Source organism: Zonotrichia albicollis, chromosome 2 (genome assembly GCF_047830755.1).
Source record: "Zonotrichia albicollis isolate bZonAlb1 chromosome 2, bZonAlb1.hap1, whole genome shotgun sequence".
Classification (NCBI taxonomy): Eukaryota; Metazoa; Chordata; class Aves; order Passeriformes; family Passerellidae; genus Zonotrichia; species Zonotrichia albicollis.
In genome coordinates, this window is record NC_133820.1 from 89,784,363 (window position 1) to 89,805,893 (window position 21,531).

The 21,531-nt window shown below is 42.1% G+C and overlaps 1 protein-coding gene across 1 annotated transcript in view; it reads left to right on the forward strand.

The window, feature by feature from the left end:
- Window positions 1–358: 358 nt before the first annotated feature.
- Window positions 359–21,531, forward strand: part of FARP1 (FERM, ARH/RhoGEF and pleckstrin domain protein 1) — a 207,937-nt gene continuing 186,764 nt past the window's right edge. The window contains exon 1 of the mRNA XM_005493217.4: window positions 359–499. The gene's annotated coding sequence lies outside the window, so the exon portion shown is untranslated. The remainder of the gene's footprint in view (window positions 500–21,531) is intronic.

Consider the following 21,531-nt stretch of genomic DNA (forward strand, 5'->3'; position numbering starts at 1 on the left):
CGGGCTGCCCGGGTACAGCGGCCGGGGCGGGCACCCCGCACCGCCAGCAGCGCCGATCCGAGCGGCCGCCGCCGCCCGCGAACGCTGGAGGGGGCTCTCGGCCACCTCCTCCCGCCGGCGGCTCCCCCTCCGGGAGGGGGCAGGGTTAGGGGAGGGAGGTGCAGCCGCGGCAGAGCAGCGGCGAGCGGCGTCCAGTTCCCGCTCCCCCGGTCCGCGGGCGGCAGCAAGACCGGCTCCTCCGCCGCCGCCTGCCTCCCTTCTCCTCCGCGCCGGCCCGGTGGGCTCCCCCCGCTGCCAAGCCGGACATGGCGACCCTGCTCCTGCGAGCCCCTCGCTGTCCTCCTCTCCCTGCCTCCGCCGCTCCTGCCGCCGCCTTCTTCTCCTCCTCCCCGCGGAGCTTTTAATGGCTCGGACCTCCGGCGGCCAAGCGCGACTGCCCCTGCACCAGCCGCAGCGAGGAGAGCCGGCGGGAGCCCGCGCCGCCCCAGCCCCGCGCACGGTAAGGGCGGCACGGCAAACAATGGGGCCGGGCGGGAGCGGCGGCGGGTGGCGCCCGCCCCGCCGGGCACCGCGGCCGGGGCTGCGGGGCGAGCAGCGGGACCCGCCCGCGGGGCGGCCGGGGCGGGCGGCAGCCGGCAGCTCCGAGCGCCGCCCCCGGCACCGCCGCCCCCTCCCCGGGCGGTGACAGCCCGGCGGACACCCCGATCGGCTCCGAGTAATCCCATTACCGCGGGTAATCTGCGGGCAGGCTCCGCGCAGAGCGGCGCCCGGACCGCTCGCCCTTCCCCGCGTCCCTGGGCTACCGCGGCCGGGCATAGTCCGGGCGGCGGCGAGGGCAGCAGCGCAGCTTGTGCCTTTTGTTTCGTCCCGGGCTGGGACCCGGCCCCCGGTGCCGGCGGCGGGGCGGGAGCCCTGGAGGTGCCGGGCGGAGTTGTAGGGGCGGCCCGGGGAAGGGTTTAGCCCGGCCGGCAGCCGGCGGGGAGGTGCCGCTCCGGGGGGCGTGCGAGGGCAGCGCCTCCCTCCCGCCTCGGTTCGGGGCGGCCCAGCGGGGATGGGACGGGACAGGACAGGCTCCCGCTCGCTCCTGGCCAGGCCCACCACCCCGGGTTTCCTGAGTGGCTGCAGCGGCTGCAGCCGCCCGGTTCTCCCTCGCTCCCTCCCTCACACGCTGGGGTGCGCAGCCTGGGGGACTCCGCACCTCTGCCATCACCTTGCCCGTGTCCAGGCTGGCGAGTTCGCCGGTTCCAAACCGAACGTTGCCTTCTTTTCGTTATGCTCAGCCTCAGAGAGCCGGGAACCGCTGGGCAAAGTTTAGCGTAAACTGCAGCTTATTTCCAGAGCGGGAGCTCATGTGCGGTAGGCCTACTCAGCTTCTGTGATACGGCTGCTTTCTCTCTTTTCAATGCACACGTAAACTCCTTCGAGTTGATTTAAAGTTGCCGGATTTGCTCGATTGCCGGCATGAAATTACTCTGTACCGTATCTTTTTCGGTCACAGCCTTCTTACTTGGGTTATCTTCAAAGAGATTTGTCCCTCGAGAGTGGAAAGGTGATTTTTCTAAAAGAGCAGCATCGATCAGCTGTTCTGTTATTCATATCTCTCAGATACCTTGACTCCTGCTCCACATCGCAAGCGGCTGATGCTGGAATCAAGCCAAGAAAAATAAATTTCTGGAGCAGGTCACTTAACAAAAGCCCCAAAAGTTCTCTTTGAATTAAGATACCTCTTTCCTCTACTTTATGCAAGAATTGTGATATCTAGCTAATTGGTGGATCTGAGCCTTTCAGAAATGCTCCTGCTTCCCAGGAAAGTCCCAAATCCTCTTAGCTGTGCCTCACGTGTCCGACCTGCCGGGCTCTGGGGGCTCGGGGCTGGCTCACAGGACAGGACAGGACAGGAGGGAGCTGTGTGTGCTTACCCTGCCGTGCCCATGAAGCGAGCACCGCGCTCTTGGTGAGAGCTGCTCATTTTCCCCCTTTTGCCCTGGCCTTCTCCAGTGTCAGAAGTGCCCAGCAAAGGGTAACAACTCTTGTGGCTCAGGAGTTCCGCCAAATGTTTGTGCTTTCCAGTTGAGAACTTCATTCTCTTAGATACGGTTTTGCTCCGGGATTTGGCAGACTCCCTTTTTCTCTGCAAATAACAAAGATGAGGGGTTATATGTAATATATTGAATTACGGTGGCTATTTTTGAAATCTTAGACGTGGCTGTATCGGTCCAAACATGGTGCAAATTCTTCTGTCCCTATGGAATTAAGTTCAAATGTAGAACTGCGGATCCCTGTGGAAGGCATAGTTGGCAGTAGGGTGAGTTTGTCATCATGAGGAGTAGAAATCTGTATTTCTCTGCTTGTTTTTTTGCAATAACTTGTACAATCAATTAAATTACTGTTTTCCTGCTCTCTGTTTTTTGAACAAACCAAACACACTAGGAAAGTAGACAAAATATTCAACAGTAACGTAAAACTTCAAAAAGTCAGAAGTTGGTATGAGATTAAATATGCAGTATCCAAGTTTGACTTTTATTTAATGGTTGGTCTTGAAATTGGATTTTTTCCTTTTTTTTTTCCCTCAGGTTGACAGAGTTCATTAGTCATTTTGTAATCAATATCTTTAAGCATGCTACTTGTAACCAAACTTTTGAAATGAAATTGTGGAAGATAAATGACCTGAGGGGAATCGCCACTTAAATGTGAAGATTTGAAACAGGAAAAAGAAAGACTTGCCCTATGAGATGTATTTCTGCATTAAAATTCAGATAGAGAATTCTGAATTTGTAGAGTTACTCAGTAAATTTTCCCTGCTGATTTTTAGATTAATTAAACTTAGTAAAAAATCCAAACTTCCACTTAAAAAATTAATGTGTGATGATAATTAGCGGCTCTTCTAAAAAGAAAATATATAAAAAAATTTTGACATTGATGAATATGAGGCTGCCAGTTCTGGCAGCTTTTTAGATAATGTATGCTTCGTGATGGAGCTATGCAAAAGAAATGCTTCTCTGGTTTGAAATATCCTTACATTAAGTCTTTACTTGCTCTTGGGCATGCTTTTCTTGAAGGGACTGGCTGCTGTGGAGAGTCCCAAACTAGGATGTGTTAGGGCGTGGAGCTGGGGAAGGTGCTCCTGTGGTACCCATAGTGTCTGTAGGTTGTTGGGCAGAGAAACCCCAGGGCTAAAGAGTCAAATGTTCATCACCAGCTGAGCTCGTCCCCTCAGGTTTTACAAGGTAAAAGCGAACAATGTTGGCTGTTCCTTGCTTGTTAGTGGCTGTCCTTCCCTCTTTCCGAGGCTGGAATTTGAAGTGCAGGGCAGTGCTCTGACCTTGGCCTCTCCTCTGTTCCATTTGGGGAAAAGCAGATCTGCATCTTGCTGACTGCAGCGGGGATCTGGATCCAGAACTTCCAGAGCATTGACTCAACTCATCTTTTCAAGCTTACGTTCATATTTAGGAAGTATTTTTTGTAACTGTAGGATTGGGTTACAAACCCTGATTATATACATAAACGAAGCTCTTGGTGGATGCTTTCAGCACTTAAACCTCTGTGTTATTTATCTTGGTTAAATTCTAGTGCTGAATCAATGTATTAGCATTGTGCTTTTCATGCTGCACTGTTAGCATTCAGGACTAAACTTACTCGTTTGGTTTCTGGTTTGATTTTATTCCCCCAACTGTTTTTTCATGGTTCTTGTCTTTGCCAGTGCCCTTATTTTATATTGGCTTTTTTAGAAAAGCATGATAAAAATCCTGTTTATTGAATTTGGGTCCACCAACCAGTTCTGCTTTTTCTGTTTCTTCTTTTAGAAATTGGCATGTTTATCTTAAACGGCCCTTTCCAGACTCAGTTTCTTGACTTTGAAAGCTTGCAATGTGTGTATTTTCTTTCTTTATATTTTTCCTTTTCTTTGTGTACTTTTTTGACTGGCTGAGTAGATGGTGAAGTTTGTAGTTTACAGATGGACCACTGAACTCAGGCATAAGGGAACAGCTTGTTTTTCTGGTTGTAAAGGCTCAGAAGACTAATTACAGAGGCATAAAAGGTCATCAGGCTCAAGTCAGCTTTGAATTTGTGCAGAATGTCAGTAAATTTGGCCTGCAGAAATGTAGGCAAATCAGACAGTTAGATCAGTCTTTGTGGGTTGTGGGCACTATCTTCTTTGTCATCAATTGCAGCATGATGAGCTTTCTGACCTTGTCTGGAATGAAGCAGACTTGATTAAATGTTATGAGAAAGGAAAATATGATATGCCTTTTGGGGGATTTGAGAAGCAGGGATGATCCTTTGCAACTACATTTCTTTTCCCTTATTCTGGAAATATAAATGGAGGAAATTGTTCCTCATGCTTGGTTGTCAAAAAGGACTTAAAGAAAAAAAGAATGGTGTCTCTGTTAGCTGGTACTCAAACAAAATGAAGCTTTGTTGGTGAAGTTCAGGAAGGTGCTAAAGTTCTGTTTTCTGTTGATCTCATGTGGGAGCTGATTTTTGTAGTGTGCCCTTCAGTGTTACACACTGAAGTCTGTACAGCAAAATCTGGTTTTGTGTCACTGTATAATACAGAGGAAAAAAACTTTATCGAGCCATGAAATCTAGACATTGAGGCTTTCAGAAGATTTTTGTACAATACCAGTTTGTTACTAGGCATGAGGAAAACTGGGGGGTTGGGTGATATTTTGGTGTAAGGCAGGGATGATGTTTGCAGACATTTTCTTTCTCAGCTTCTAAATTGGGTGTGGTGATAATAGCCCCTGGAACGTGGGAGGCTGTGTCTCTGAGATGCTGCTTCCCTTACTGGTGCCTATGCTCTGCTCTGGTGCTTGCCATTAAAATCGGGTTTTTGATGTCAGCACTGGAGGTTGCTGACCCATGGCACAAGATTTATCAAACGTGTAGCAATGTTAACAATGACTTCAATCCCCATTTCCTTCCAAATATGCAGTCCTGGGGTGGGGAGAAATTAATGGTTTGGACCTTGCAGGGTGACTGAATTTGGCATAATGGAAGTATGTTAAGAAGCTATTACACTCCCATTTGACATGTGATCCTGCTGTCTTGTAAGGCTCTAAATTGCTGTTTCAAGTTCCCTCCCTTGTTAGGGGTAACAGAAGTGAAACGTTGTGCAACCAAAGGGGACGTTCCCCTCCTCCCTTAGGTATAGGTCTCCCCAGAGCATCTATTTCTATAACACCAGGTATTGAGGTGTATAATACACAAAATATTAGAGAAATTCAGCAGCAGGAGATGTGTCCCATGGCCAGTTTTATCTGAGGAAAAGCTGTGACTTTCTGAGCAGATAGACCAGTATCAAGCCATCCTTGTTTGAAACAATTGTGTTTGAGCTGAGGCACTGTGCTCTGTGTACAGAGGGAATATGGCATCGCTGCCTGGGGGACCTGGGTTGTCTTCCACAAAACATTGCTGGGGAAGAACACACATTTTTGTCGGTCAAAAGGTGACTCACTGGTAAACTGAGAACCCTAACAGTAACAGGAGGGAGTTGGTCTTGTTGGGTGCTTCCTTTTCTGCTCTGGGGTGCTGCTTCTGCTGGCCACCACTGGCCTCTGTGCATCTTTCATGCTTGATTATTGCAGGCCCAGTAGTCTGATCGCTGGTCACTAATAATGCTGATGACTGTGTCTCCTTAATCAAGGGCCTTTATTTTCAGTCACCTGCACCACAGACATGGGTCAAGAAAACATTTGTCAGTGTACTCTGACAGCACGAAGGGTTTGTCTGCTCAGTAACCTGAGTGCATTTAACTGGCTCTTTCTATGCCACATTGAGCATTTTTCTGTTGGTTACTCTTCAAATAATTTATTTCTGTGCCTAGATTAAGAACCTGAACTTCAGATGTTATGTGTTCACTCTTTCAACCTCTGAGTGTTATTTTTGGACGTGTCCCAGCCTCTGTCTCTCCCCTGAACAATACTAAAGGTGTTCTGCAGGGACCTTTGCTAGCCTAGCAGTGGAGCACTGGCAGGCTGCTCATTAGTCTTTTATGTCTCTCCTTATCAGCTTTACTGAGAAACTCCCTATCGCTTTGGTTGCACATGTTAGAATAATTAGGCTTCCTGTTCAGCAGGTTTGTGTGGCATTGATTTTGGCTTGAAAGTTCAGGGGAGGGGAAGGATACCATTCAATTATATGAAATAGGATACCATTCAATTATATGTCTTCCATAGTTGCCTTTTTTTCATTCTGAGTTGGGTTTAAAACATATTATTGCACAAAGAGAGACAGAAATCTCAAGCAGACTTTAATGCTACTTAAAAGGGAGGTAGTTTCCCTTGCATTAATAAATAAGTGAACATAAATCTTGAATTTCTTAGAGGAAAAGAGTATGTGATGATTTCACTGTTCAGTTGGAAGAGAGTTTCTCATAATTTGGAGGCTCTGGGATCACAGCAGGTATCAGACAGACTTGGAGCATTTCCCTGGCCACCCTTGTCTTCCTATGATTATGGGAAGGGAGGATGGGATGTTGTTTGGGGATTAAGTATTTTTTTCTGTCCATCTCTCCTGTATTTCCAATTATTCTGGACTTGGCTGTTGCTTGTGGCTTACCATCAAAGTGAACTTAATTTGATTTGGTTTTATTTTGTTAATTCTCTACAGTCTTATGATTGTAGTAACAGTGATTACAGCTGAGGAGTCTCTGACCAGCTAGTTCTCTGTACAATAGCAGTGTCTTTTCCAGATTAAGGAAAAGTAAGATTTGTTTAGTTTGTCCTGCCTGAGGTTATTTTCTCAAACATTCAGCCTAAAAAGGAAGGTAAAGCTCTTGTAAAAGTAAGAATGTACAGAAATCATGTTGCTTTTTTTTTTTCCTCAGGAGTTTCCTATTTTCCAGGAAATGGTTAGTGATCAGGCTCTGAAAAATACAGAAAATATTAAAGGGAGAAATGGAAAGGGGGCATTCAGTTGCTGTACATTTTAGAAAATGAAGCGTTTTTGAACTAAATAGTCCCTGTGCATTTTAGAAATTAAACTTTGTGTGAATCTCTGAGATTAGCCTCCTTAGCTAATATTAATTAATTATTTTTTCAATTTGAAGACCTCAACTCCTATTTTATCATGGTGGGAATTCCTGCTGAAAATCTGTTTTACACTGTGTTCGTAAGACCTAAAGCCATTGTGTTTGCCTTTAACACATTAAACATTCAATAGTGCTTTTTAAGCGGAGGCATCAATTAGTGCATGTGGGAAGATCAACTCTGTGGTTATGCCATTGTAGCCTGTGTTGTTCATTAGCCATTTTGGCTGAATTGATTGGTGTAATATGGAAAATAACATTGTTTAATGTTTTGGTGCAGAGTGCCATTTTCCCCTCCTGTGTCCTTTGAAATGTTGATCATTATTTTCAGCACTATGAAGGAGAAAATACTAAAAGTCTTTAAAAAAAATCACAAAATACTAGAAGCCATTAAAAAAAACCAAAAAATGAGCAAAAAGGAAAGTGTATCTACAATGTGAAGTTAATAAATATTAAACTTGAAGCTAGCAGAAAATACCTTCAAAATGTCTCAATAGCAAATAAATAAAAGAAAATCAAAACAGATGGTGTGATAGTATTGCAGTGGGGAGAAGAGCAAGTGACTCTACCATTTGAATGCAAAAAATGTTTTAAAAGGCATTCTAATTAAGTGCTGCTCACAGCTCTGCTTTTAATAGTAATATTTGAATACTGAGATAGGTCCTGAATGGTACAATTCCAAGGATGTAGGATCCATTTGCCTAAAACATGTGAGTCGGAAGTGAACCTCTAAGAGAAGCATTTCTAAACAGACCTGTGAGAGGGGAGAAGCTTGTGGTGGTAACTTTATGGGGGCAGGCTTTTCCATCTCAATATTTTTTTTTCACACTGCTTACAATTAAGGTTTGAACGGTAGTGCTGCATCTTCGTTTCTGAGTGTTCCCTGTGTGTACCTCAGTAAACCGGCAGGCAGCTTCAGCCATGCCAGGCAAGCAGTGAAGCTTAATTAAAAAGTGAGTGGTGGGTACAGGAGAGACTCAGATCCCTGCAGCTGCTGCTGGAGGTCACCTGTGCTGCCTGTCAGCTGTCCCTGTGCCATGGGCATGTGTGTGGCTGGGCGGCCACACAGCTCCTGTCTGGAGCTGATGCGGCCTCCTGCCATCTAATTAGCAAATCAGTAAATAGGACAGTGTCAGGAGAGGATCTGGCAGGACAGGGAGGGTGTGGTGGAGCCAGCCATGCTGGCTTTTCACCCCACGGGGGCTGAGGGAAGAGCAGCACTTGTGTGGAGACCAGAGCATCACTTGTGTGGAGACCAGAGCATCACTTGTGTGGAAACCATACCATCACTTGTGTGGTTGTTGTTGGCTCTGTCACCATGCGTGAGCACTTCTACATGCTGGCTCTCAGGGGCAGGAAATAAGCACTGGCACTGACAAAGCCTGTTCAGAAAGTGACATCTTCATCAAAAACCTTGCCTGTATTGAAACTAAGCACAGTTTCCCCCAGTTATCTGGGAATGCTCCCTGGAGCTGTGAAGTTGTGTGACTTTATCTAATGAAGTACCAAAGTGACGATGCAGGAGACGATGCAGGAGACAGATATCTGCATGATTTTTAACTCCTGCTGTCCAGCTTTTAAAATGCAAATCAAGGGCTATTACACATTCTGAACCAAGAAATTATCCACTGGGCAGTGCCGTGGACTCAAGCATTTGTACCTTAATTTTGTGTGCAGTGTGCTCACACTGAGGCACCAGAGGAATCGCTGGAGCAGTTTCTAGTTGTAATAATGCTTCAAGGATCATTTGAAGCAATGGACAAGCAAATAGCTTGAGAAAACCCAACACAGGGAAGCCATTCCTGTCTTCCTGAATGAAGAGAATGTGCATGATGGAGGCAAGCTAGGGACTAATAGCAGCATTCTGCAAGTATATGACTGAAATACTAGATCACTGTTGTGATGGAGTGGGGTGTGTGTATGTTTTTCTACATCTGATGAAAAGAGGGAGCTCAGAAGAATTTTCTTTTTCTGGAACCAGGATATGTAACCTTTTCATTTTCTCTGCTTTAAAAAAAACCTAACAACCCAACAGTCTATATATTCAAGAAAATTCAGACATACATCTGAAAGTATTAAAACTGAAGACACTATTGTTCTTAACTGAGTATTTGCTAGGCTTGCTTTGACTCCCTTAAATCCGTTACTGGAATTTCTTCGGGCAGTACATAAAACTAGTAAATTTTATTTCAAAGTTCTTTTCCTCAAAAGTGAGAATAATGTTTGAACATACATGCATTATGTTATTATTTGAAATATTTAAAGCAGAAAATAGGTGATATAATGAGAACAGCCAATACAAAGAGAAAGAATGATATATTAAAGAATAATTATTAAAAGCTGGAGTAGAGTTGGTGAGCTTTTTGAGCATGTACCACAATAGATGGATATAATTTTTTCCCTTCCTGTGTCACGTAAAGAAAATAACAGAGAGCTAGGGATGCCTCTTCATCCTTGTATTTGAATTTTCTGCATGATCAGTGTGATATGAGGATATTTAGAGCTGTGGGGTGAGATAAAGTCTGTCCGTTAAGAAAGCTCAAAAAATTTAATTCTGGGGTAAACATAATTCAATTAAAAAATCCTGAGGAAGGGTCTGTATTGTACTTTTCTGCCTGCTTTTGTCAAAACAAAATGCCTCCTCTAACCTGAACAAAGTTCTTTCCACTTAAAAGCACACCAGAATTTGAACTGATGCTTGGATGTATGCCATGAAGGGAAAATGGTAGCTGTACATCTAAAAAATGTCTACAGAAAAATGTAGAATATGCCTAGAAGTTTTAAAGCCTTTGTATCTGTGGCAGTTTTTGGGCTAATCTTAGAGAAGAAAAAATTTCAGAAAAAAAGGTGATCTGAGAATGGTTCCATCTTGGCAAGGAAAATGGGATTTGGAGACATGGAAGAGAAAATTAATCAGAATAATAGCTCCAGCTCTTACAAGGAGAATGAGTCTAGTAATGAAATTAATATCTGAGAATTAATTATGAAACCAACCTTATATATATAGGTATCTCAGGACCTAATATGTGTGCAGATGTGTCCTGTTGCAATCAGGTGACAGTTTGGTTCAACTCAGAAGAGTCTGAAATGCCTGAGAGCTGGATTGTATTGAATCAGCTGGGTAGAAGTTCCCTTAAAGTCTTTTGGCAGTGTCTAACTTTCTGGAAATAAAATATGCTGCAGCAATTTCTGGTTTGCATGTATATATGTTCACCAATGAGTGAGTTTATTTTAAGCATTAACTTGCTTGTTTATGGAAAACCCTGGAATAGCCTCATTTTTTTCACTAAACTTCCAGGTTAAATTTAATTGCAATTTTGTCAGGAGGACAAGCTAGTCTGGTTGCTTTTGAATGTGTTTAAAGAAGGTTTCATAACTCCTTCTTTGGTATTCCTCCACTAAGGCCTGATCCTTTTTTTATCTACAAAGTTTAAAGCTTGAGGGAACAATAAAGACTCAAATCAATTGGAAGTAATTGCAGCTAGATCATCAGCATAGTTTTGTTTAATTTACAGTGTTTATTTAGTGCTCTCCTGTTGAGGAAGTTTAATCAAATTGCTCGTGCTCTAGAGGACTACGGGGAGCAATAGCAACGGCCCAGGTGCTTGTTTTCAGGGCTGTATCTTATTTATATATAAATATAAATAAAAATATGTGTATATACACACACATATATATTTGTGTTTGAGAAACAAATATTTTTCATATCTGGTGCAGTGGCTGGAGTGTTTCCTCTGTAGCTAATCATGGGGACAAGAGGGGTCCCACTTGGCTGTGTGCTTTCCCAGCAGTGCCAGTCTCGTATTCCATGGATGCTCTTCAGACATCGAGAGACAGGAGCTCTGCTTTTAATTTAAAGTCACACAACAACACAGGTGAAAAGAGTTCTTTAAATACAGTGAATGAGACTGTGTTAGTAGCATGTCTCTGCTGTTTTGGAATAGCCTTTGCAATAGCCTTTAGAAGCTCTTGGCTCTGTGTTTATTGTTTGTACTTCTTGTTTAACTGTGCTGTGTGCTCATCTGCCCTCCTTGAGGGCTGCAGTGTGCCTGGTGCAGTATTTCACTGTGCAGGGCTAGAATCCTTAACCCTCCCGTTTGAGAGTGTCTGTGCTGTGGGACAGCTTCAGGCTGTTTTCTTCAGGGAATAACATGTGATGGGGACAGTTGAAAAGCAAAAGTCTTGACCTTTGAACACATGGAATGTCATGGGGGATTATCCTTACCCAGTATGCAATTAGTTCCTGTTAGAGGGAAAAATACTAACCCATTTCTTTGTGCCAGTTTCTGTTGTCCACCCTTTAGTTCCTCTTCTTCCCCATCCACGAAATTCCCATATGCATAGACTGTTAGTGTTTTAGCAGGATTTGTGGGATTTTTTTCAGATTCATTAATAAGACTGAATTTCTTTCAGGGTAAAAGAAAAACCTGATGTCAACTGAGGTTCTGAGATTCTATTTCTGTATGTCATGTGTGCTGCTGTTGACATACCAGGAAGAACAATTCCTCCTGTGTTAGTTTTAATAACAGTTTTTTAAAAAAACCCCAACCAAAACAAACTATACTGTTGCTATTGCTATTGCTGATTAGGGAAATGTATTTGAGCACTTGAAATTAATGAATCTATGGCTTTTCAACTATAAATAGAGGGAGAGGAGTTTGCTATCTGAATAATTCCACTAATGAAAGTTGGATGTTAGTGATGCTACTTTTTTGGGGTGTTAAGGATTATTTGGTTTTCTCCAAACTTGGCTATATTGATTATTTGTTCAGTATTAACTTGTTTTCCTTCTTGAATTTTGTTCATGTTTTAATTTCTCAACTCCTCTTTTTTTAATGCAGTTACTATCTGTGACAGCATTCCATCATATTTATCCTTAATATCCCTAGAATTCATCGTTTCCATTGATAAGGTAAATGTAGTGGAAGGACACACTGTGTATGTTTTTTAAGTTTCAGTAAGCTTATAGCCAAAACTTCTTCTGACATGGAGTCCTGGGACTTGTAAGCAGTTTGTTTATATCTTCAACAAAAGATTGAAAGTGCAAGTATGTAAGTTTTGAGTAATGCTCTTTTTCCATTAGTCCTACAGCTTTCTTAACAGTAAGGAAGGAATGCACATCCTTGGAGGCTCATCTGGCATTCTGATGGCCCAATAAAACTTCAGGTTTTTTGGCATGAAGCTTTTAAATGTAACAGATCTTGTATGTGATTGGTATGATTTAGACTCCAAATGGCAAGCCCAGATTTGGTGAGTTATCTTAATGGATGTTTTAAAGGCTTTTTTGCTCCCCTGTGGCTGAATACAGTCAGTTAAAAATGTTCTTTGTGTTCATCACAAGATTCAAACTTAATCTTTTTAAAAAGTTCTGTTCTTTGTTGTGTAAGTTCTACTTATACTTTGTTCTGTATGTATGATAAAAATGCACTGATTTTGAGACAGTTATCAGCTATTAAAAGAATATGACTATTAATGATCTGATTTATTTAGATATTTATTTTATTCAGTAGTTTTTTCCATTAAGAGAAATAATCTTTTTTTTCCCCTATGGACTTACAACTCAGTATCTTTTTCTGTCATTTAATATGAGACACTTTGATCAGTAAACATTTAGCTTTTACTCTATAATGGACAGTCCCTTACATCCTGAACAGTAATTACCTTTGTTATTACATGCTTAATTTTTTTCAGTGATTTGTAGTATGAGCTTTGTGATGATTCCATTGTCTGCAGAGCTGTTCTTTCAGTGATTGACTAAAGAACAAGTTTTAGGTAACTACAGGCTGGAGCCACGTGTTTGTAGAATCTTGGCAATGGGCTTTTCTGTATCCATAATCTAGTTCAAGGGTGCTCCCTATAAGGACTCAAGTTTTTGTTCAGGCATCTTTCAGATGTCTGAAATACCACTACTTCCATTAAAAGGAAAAGAAAAATCTGCTTCATAGTTTGTGGTCTTACTGTTGGGGATCTTTCCTGCTGGTAAACTGGTCTGTTTCAAACTGCTCTAGTTTCTTCCTAAATCTTTAATCTTCCCTCTCAACTTGCAGACCACATCCCTTACGTGCTCCCACAATTCTGCAGATAGTTTGTGCTCCCATTATTCTGCAGATAGTTTGCTCTCTTGCTGCTCGGCTGTGTGAGTCTCCACTGTTCCCTGGGAAGCTTTTTCTCTGCCCTGGGCTGAGCATTGCTGGAGCAGGGAATTGTTACCCTTGGGACAGAGCACTTCAGGAGGACTCACAGGGGAGGGGTTTTTCTTCCTGGCAGCTGGCTTTCCAGAAAGATCATGAGTAACCTACTTACCGGACCACTGGAATTAGATCTGTCAGTCTCTCTTCTGAATTTTAATAATTTTTATCTCACTGTTGTCTTCCATGATACAGGAAATATTAACTGCATTTTCTTCCTTGAAGTGTAATTACTCATTATTTTTATGCCCAGCTGAAGCAGTTTGTGATTAATAACCTCAAGGTTCCCTTTTGTAACCATACGCTTAGTCATTTTATCTGTGTTAGTAAGGCATGATGACCTATTTTGGTTAGTATGTCTGGCTTTTCAGCTGCAGGATGATAGCAGAAGCATATCTTGGAATTTCTGGGGTATGCTGGAGACAAAATAGGGGAGTAAAATACCAGAAATGTTAGTGGAGCCTGGATTCTGTTCTGTAAGATGTTAGAGGCCTGTGAGACTATGAAAGTTTTAAAGGGTCACTCTTGTTTTTAAAAACTGTCTTTAATAAGGAGTTCATTTATGGACTTCAGATAATTTTAAGACCCTTGAAGCAAGGCTGACTTTACTACAGGAATTCAGTAAGGTGTCACTGTGCCTTATATACATTAACAGAGGTTCTCTGCTTCCTGGCAGTACTGAGTTACTGAGAGCCACTCATTTTTTTTTTTCATTAGATGAATGCAACGTTGAAGGCTCCTTACTGAATGAATCCATTAAGAGAGCTGCCTAAAGGGTATCTAATTTTTGCAGAACATGCAAAAAGTCAGAGTCACTTTGCATGCTGAGGGATGTGGTAACATACTATTTATTTCCTTTAAAGCAATATTGCATTTGGCTGCTTTGCTGGTTCTTCATGCTTAGAATTTACTAATTGGGGGGGGGGGGAAGACTTGAAAAGAATTGAATACTCATAGGCATACTTTTTTTCCCATTACAATGTCTTCCATTTAAACAAAAAAATCTCTTTTTTTTCCTTAACTTAGAAGACTTGATGGCTTCATAGGTATTTGGTTTTTATCCATCTCACCATCTTATGCACTGCAGAGAGATGAGAACAGAGCCATAAGCCTCCTAAATGGTACACGTAGTATTCCCTAACTGACTGCTAACTAGTCCTAGTAATTGCAAAACTCTCACTTCATTGTCAGAAGGATGAAAACGTCAAGTTCATGACTGTGTGCCTGCTTTGTCTAGTAGCAACCTTAGTGCTTTTTCTGGAAGTTTCGTTGCAAATTGACTTGGTGAACAAAGAAGTGTAACTCACTCAGAGGCTGTACTAAACCCAGGATCCATCAGAGCAAGCCCAGGAGATAATGTGGGTGATGAAACTGCGGGTTTGGCCTCGAACACAGTTGATAATTGAAGGGCAGGAGCAGTTTATCTGCTGTCCATGGGATGCTCTTGCTGGCCTTGCTACATTCCATATGCTGAGAAGAGTGTGGTTTTCCTAAGCAGGCCAGAGGTGATCCAGGGAAATCTTTCTGTGAGAAGGGGAGAATTAGGGCTTGTGAGACACCAGCACATGGGGCTCATGTGGCATTGTTCTTTACATTTTGATTTCTTGCCTATATCCATCATCCCTTACTGCAGAAATGAAGTGTGTTGGTAGTTTTTCAGTACTGTCGTACAGTTATTGAGCAGAAGGAGTTCTAGGTCTGTAATCTCTTAGCAGCAAGTAGAGCTTATCAAAATTATTGCAAGGCTAGACAGCAGTCTGGTTTGTACTTAGTGTCTGTTTTAACACAGTGAGGTCTTCAGGTCCTTATTGGTGTGAACCTTTTCTTCTACATGTGGGCTGCTGTGTGCAGCTTGGCTGCTTGCACACCTTCCAGGATTCCACCTTCCTCTCAGCTCCCCTGAGGAGTCAGCCTCAACTGGTCAGTTCAGCTTGCAGCTGCTACCACAGTCACTGTTTCCTCTTTGGTACCATTCCATAAGCACTTTCAAAGTTGTCATAACTTGCCTCTGTACAGTCTTCTCTTCATTTCCCAGAAACATCACTTTTTCCAGGCAGAAATATTCCAGGTGGTGTTTCTTGGAGGAAGAGGTTCCATGCCTCTCATTAGGTAAATGAGATCTCTTCCAACACCTGCTACTTCTCTGTTTTATTCCTAGGTAGTCATCTCCATGTTCCAGCATTCTTACAGGCTATTTCTGCACAGTTGGCAGAAAATTAGGACTATGTGCATCAAAGCTTGAAGCACAAGAAGAATTTCAGGTATCTAACTGAAGACATCACATAAATTAGGTGTCTCACAAGCTTAGTGTCTTTTAGATAATTAAGGAACTTCTTGATATTTCAGTATATTTGAATATTAGTGAATTGAAAAATTAATTATGGTCCTGAGATCTTAATCTCTCTATGTATAATCAATCATTCTGTTTTAAATAGCAGTCTTGTTTGTGGTGAAGTTTTCTGGTTTAGTTTTCTTTATTTCCTCTGATGCATTTTTAGAGTTGACTTTTAAGGCATCTTAGTGATTTAAATTTAGTTCCTTCCAAATGCTGTAGTAAAATTGAGATTTTGGTATAAAGAAACAAGTTCTTTGCTAATTTCTAAGACAAAATGTTTCAGAGCAGTTCATGTAAACAAGATGATATAACACTGAAAAAGTGTGTAAATGTTGTTTAACCTACTGGTTGTGGAAAAGGAGATATCGAAGTAAAGGCAAACACATCATTATATTGCAAATGAATCTTTGAGATTTATCAGCTGATGGAAATGGACTTCTACAGGAAAATGGCAACAGCAGTTTTAATGTGAAATTTTGTTCCTACCTAATGTGTTTGGTGTTCAGTAATAACTTAAGTCTTCTTGTTTACCTTTCTTTCATTTAAACCAAAAAATTTATCTAAAAATACTTTAAAATATAAGCTTGTGCTGTCTTTTAGATTGTTTGGGTGGTTTTTTTTTGTTTTGTTTTGTTTTTTGGTGGGTTTTTTTGTGCGTGTGTGTGTGTAAGGTGGGTTTGTTTTTTTTTTTTCCCTTTTTTGACTTGACCAAGTTTCTTGTCTTGCTAGTAAAGTATATATTAAGTTGTGGAGAGGAGTGGAAAGAAACACTGCCAAGATGCAGACTACAACCTAAGGTTATCTTTCTTAAATGATATGAAGGACACTTGCATAAAAAGTTTGGCTTTTGTGTGATTTTTTTTTTTTTGTTTGTTTTGGTGGAGTGTTTTTGTTTGGGTTTGAAGTTTTTTTGTTATTACATGTATTTTGCTGCAGAAAAACGACCAGTTCTTGCCAAGCAAAACTCATGATGCTACTGCTGCTTGTCCTGGTCTAGAAAGTTCAACATCTTAGGAGACGTGTGATACCCTTCCAGTGTGCTTGTCTCTGAGAGATTGTCACCTCCCTTTCCCCTGCAGGCTGCTTTGTGCATGGCTGCTTGTGAATTCAGAAGGGACTTGTCCCCTACTCATGGGAACTTGAATTTCCTCTGATTTCACTTCTTGGGGGAAAAAAAATGAAATAAACTACAAGCAGATTCTCTTCCTAACCACAGTTCCTGGAAACTGTATGCTGTTGTGGGCATGTTTATTTTCTGCTTTTCTTTCTTGCTGTGATCATCTCAGAGTTTTGAGGAATGGAGCAAACAGTTTATTTAAAAACCTGTTATAGCAAAATGTCATTTACTTAAGCAACAGTAGATGCCTTCATGCTTCTGAACTCTCTTTTCCTTTGCAGAGACTCAGAAGATTTTTTGTCAGTCTAATCAAAGGATACCCTGTAATGTTAGAGTTACATTTTCAGAAAGGCAAGACTGAAAATTCAAACATTCTCATATACACTTAAAGAAGGGCTCTGCTTGAGCTTTCCTTTTCAGAGTGATCAGAGCTCAGTCCAGTGCTCAGATGCTACTTTAGTTTGTAGTCAAAGGCTGTTTTGCCTTCAGTTCTTAGTAAAGTTGAAAGATGAAGAAATGTTCTTGGTGATGTGATGGGGTTTTGCAGTGTTTTCTCATGGCCTTCTCCCTTCACTCAGCTGCTTCTCTTGTGCTTACATCCAGACCTTAACTTTACCTGATTAAGACCTTTTTAGGTTTTGTTTGGATATTAGTTGATACTTATTTCCATTTCTTTGTAGTAATGTTTGTTTGGAAAATACAAGGATCATAAGCTGCTGAAATTCGAAACATGAAAGAAATTTCAAGTGGTGAAAAAACCCAAGATGGATGAGTATATCTTAAGAATAGCTTCAAAGGATGTGAAATACATAGGAAATTGTTAAGGCTGATTTCTGATTGTTTATGGAAAGAGAAGAGTTAATGCTGAAAGCGTAAGAACATGGAACAAGGTAACAGAGGCCTGAGAGGGAAAAGCTGGCATCTTCCCTTGCTAACATAGTTTTCATATATCTTCTATTTGGAGTGAACAGTTGACCACACTAATGAGGTCTGGTTTTTCCTGAAGGTGTTATGCTTGCCATAAAAGTCCCAGGTGGTGGTGCATGACTGAATAAACATGATTCTGGGTGTGTATAGGAAAGTACAGATCACACATTTTAATGGGCTGTTTCTGTCCTGTTTGACTGGTTGCCTAAGAGTGGCTCCAGAATAAAATTTACCTGTTACTAAATGATCTGGAGTCATATATTCTGATCTGTATCTAGCACTGGTAACGTCCAGAGTAGTACCAGGGAAACATTCATTCATGGAGACATGCCTCATTTTGTTTATTTGAAAACAAAGCAATGCTGCTTTTATTTAAGAAGCAGTCTCAGAATTAGTGGTAGTTCAAAGTTATGCAAAGAGGAATGAGGTACCAAAAGCTAGACTAGAGCTGTAGCCCAAACACTTTTGTGGTTTTGCATGATCTCTAGATAAGGCAGAGTGTCGTGGGAGCACAGTGTCACCAGAAGAGGTGGGGAGGCACTTGTGTGGTGTTGATGCTCTGGATGGAGCTGCACACTGGTGAGTGGCACTGTTTTGAAATCACAGTGGAGAAGTAGGGGTGAGTCACTGAATCAGTCATTTTAGTGCCAGTTTTGAAATTTTTGGGATAATCGCTGAGTGGAGACAAGTAAGCCCAAGAACATGATAAAAGAAGCACTAACAGATTTACTGTCATCGGTAAGTGGTGCTGGTATCCCAAGGAAGAGTTGCACAGCAGCATGAGGTGTGTTGGTGGCTGGGCTTTGTTGTCTGACAAGCAGCTCAGATCTATCCCATCTCATGCCTGAGTTATTGTTGGTGTTGTCTCCTGTGCAGGAGGAGAAATGTGGGCAGCTGTTCTGTTGCAAGCCTGTCATGGGAGCCAGTAGGAACCAGCTGTGGATTTATGTGGTTCATGTAACCAGGCTGTGCAGCTGAGAGTCTGGGCAGAGGATGAGGGGCATCTCCAGTCCTCCTGGCCTCAAATGGTTTGTGCAGAACAGGAGAGCCACCACACACTGTAGAATTTATGGGGTGGCTGAAGTGGTAACCCCATACAGTGTTGGAACAAATTGGTTCATTTCTTGGAGTTTGAATTTTTTTTTAGTTCTGTGTGTCTGCATGCAGAACATGAAAGTGTAAGAGGCACTGTGTGAGGCAGAGCAAGAATGCACAAAGCAAGAGAGAGCTTGTTGATTAGCCTGCTGTCTGAAAAGAGATTTCACGTTGGGAATTTCTGCATGACTGATTCCTCCTTCCCAAGGGAAGGATTTTCTCTGGGTTTCAGCTCAATCAGTTTTTCCCAAGAGAAATAACATACATACGGTCTAAATATTTTCTAGTTACTTGAGCTAAAAATGGGTGGTGGTACTGAAAAATGCAAATTTACTTCTCTCTGGAAGCTCACTTTCTGCAAGGGAACCAAAGTTCATATTCTTTTTTTAAGGTACTTTAAGCATGTTTTTATCAACAGGTGAGAAATGCAACAGAGTAGCTGCTCTTCATGAACTATAATTGTATTTATAATGTGGTGGTAAGGCTGTGCAAGTGGGTAAATATCTCATCGTATGAGTGGGTGCATAAATGTGTTAGTGCTTCATAAATCTCATCAAGAGGTCATTTTCTTGACATCTCCCAGATTCATAGTTTGCCTGACAGCCATTTTAGGGAGGAGAGCTACAGGCATGGCTGGGGATGAGAAGGCAGAACAACTTTTAATGCTGTTTTGTAGTGCCCTCAGTTTATAAATCCCTGCAGAAGTACAGTGGCCTCTTTCTTCTTCCTCCTTTATCTTCCTCATCCCCTTCTGCTACTGACATCTGGGAAGTGTGCAACTTCTCAAATTACTTTCAAATTCACCAGCACAGGACTGTAATTGAGCTCAGCCATCTGAAATGGGGGACAGGAGCTCCTCTTGTATAACTCACCTCTAATGAGGTTTTCGGTACCAGGCCACAAAGCAGAAGTAGGTAAATCATATTGTTCAATGTAGGCAAAATTACAGGCTTTTTACACCTAACCCAGTCCAGAAACATGTAGCTTAGCTGTGTTCATGTAAGAGGAACATGATAAAACAAGTGCAGCTCTCCAATAGGAAGCAAACCTTTGACTTGTGGCTTCAGCAGGTGCTGCTTATGCATGTTCCTTCTCAAAAGAGGGGGTTTGCCAGCAATGAAATTATTTAGCCTCGATATTTCCAGGCAGAAGTCTGGCTTAGCCCAGCATTTCACCTCTAATAATAGTCAGTAGTAATACTTATGGGGAGAAGTGTTAGTAAAACAGTGATCCCTCCCAACTTTTGGCAGGCTGTAGTTCAAGGACTTTGAGCAAGAAAGTCATGTCTGCTCCTTTGTTTAACAATCCTTGACAGACTTTCTTTTGTGAATACATCTAACTATGTATTAATGTATTTTAAATTTTTGCCGTCATAACATCCTGTCAAAATGCCATTAACTTTGGTATGGAAAAAGTCCCTCCTTTTCCTCTTGTTTTTAAACCAGGTGCCTGATAAACTTCATGTTATACTGCTTAATTCATTTATTCTGAGACATGATTTCCTATTTAGTTTTTCCATAATACCATTCATGGTTTTATGTCTCTCATTTTAATCCATCTTTCCTCCTAATCTAAATGCACTTGTTTGCTCAGTTCTCCTTAGGTTGAAGTTGTTTCAGACCTCTCATTGTTGTCACTCTTTGAATCTTTTCTTGATCAGCAGAATGCTTCTCTGAAAGTTGCTTGGTGCAGCATCTGTAGCTGCAGAGCTACTGTGGTGTTCCTGTCAGGTGCCCCTGAGCTGCTCACTCCTGCTGCTCCCTTTGCTCTCCCAGCCAGCACCGAGCTCTTCATCTGTGAGTGTGCAGTTCCTGACTTTAATTAAATTGTGGTGACTCCAGGGTTCCCATTCCCTGTATTGGCTGTGACTTTGTGGTGCGTGTGAATAAATACCTGACAAATCTATCTGCAGCTCAACGTGGTGAGCTGGCTTTATAATTTTGGAGCTTGCTCCATTTTTCACATAAATAATGACTGTATTGAGTAGCACAAATGCAAAACCAGAGCTCTTGTGAAAACTGGCTGTATATTCCTGTGCTGTTTCCTTCAATCTAACCAATTGTTAATTCACATGTAGACCTTCTATTTTATCCCATGACAATTTAATTTCTTTAAAAGCCTGTGGTGAGAGACATTGTCAAAGGTTTGTTAGAGATCCAAGCATGTTATACGTATCATACATACCACACTTCCCTATATATGTCACAGCAAGTTTGCAAAAGAAGTCATGCCATGATAACATTCCTTTGTCATGTTTATTTGCATACCTGCTGATCTGTTCCACAATTTCTATCAACTTTCTCAGGGTAGAAGGGAGCCTGTGGCTACCAGCCTGTTGTTCCCTGGAGTTCTTTTATTGAAATTGGCAGTACATCCTCAGCTTTTTATATCTTGTTTTTTGAGTTTATCTTAGAGGGAAGCTGGGCAGCACGGTAAATAGTTCTGTGGTGGTATGTTGAAGTGCCTTTAAAATTTCTGGGTAAATAGCATCTAAGTCTGGTAACCTCTTAGTCTGGTCCTAAAGTCTGCTCTAATGTTGCTGTGATTTTGACAGTCTTGTGCCTGCGCCATCTTCTTGCTCCCATACACACCCTGCATTTCCCTGAGTTTTGGGAGAGTGGTGGCCAGTTTGTCTCTGTTGTCCCTGGGTGCTGCTCAGTAGCTGAGCAGACTTTCCTTCTTTGCCCTGAGTGCTTCCCATGTGTGAAACAGGAGCTGAAAAGGAGGAGGTTGCTGGAAGGCAGCAATATACAGCCGTGGGGGAGCACCTCTTTCTGCCTCAGTCCTAGTTTGCGTTGGCTTGAACAGGTCCCAAAGACATGGCAATAATAATATATAG